Genomic DNA, 493 nt, shown 5'->3' with positions numbered 1-493 from the left:
AGACACACACACACACAGCCTCACACGCACATGCACACACCCCCCACTCAGACACACACACACGGACACGCATACAGTGCCCTGCGGACACGCATGCACTGCACTGCACACAGATGCACATGCACACCCCACACAGATAGACAGACACGCACACCCCACTCACACACCCATGGACACACATGCACACCCCTGCACACAGATGCATACACACACACCCCCCTCACACAGACACACACACACACACCCCTGTGTGCACCTGGAAACACCCAGATGTGTGAGGTGCGTGCCCTGCACAAAGCCTGGCACACACACACATGGACACACACCCCTACACACCCTGCACAGGGCTTGTATCTCTCTCCCTCACACACACACATCCCTCGCTCACACACCCCCGTACACACACACCCCTACATAAACTGTGACACGCGTTTCTCAGCACTTTTCCCCACTTTTCCTCCTCCATTCACTAATTCCAGCTGTTTTCACGCAC

Source organism: Antrostomus carolinensis, unplaced genomic scaffold, assembly GCF_000700745.2.
Source record: "Antrostomus carolinensis isolate BGI_N321 unplaced genomic scaffold, ASM70074v2 scaffold13770, whole genome shotgun sequence".
Taxonomy (NCBI): Eukaryota; Metazoa; Chordata; class Aves; order Caprimulgiformes; family Caprimulgidae; genus Antrostomus; species Antrostomus carolinensis.
The sequence above is the reverse complement of the archived record's forward strand: the minus strand, read 5'-3'. Positions refer to the sequence as shown.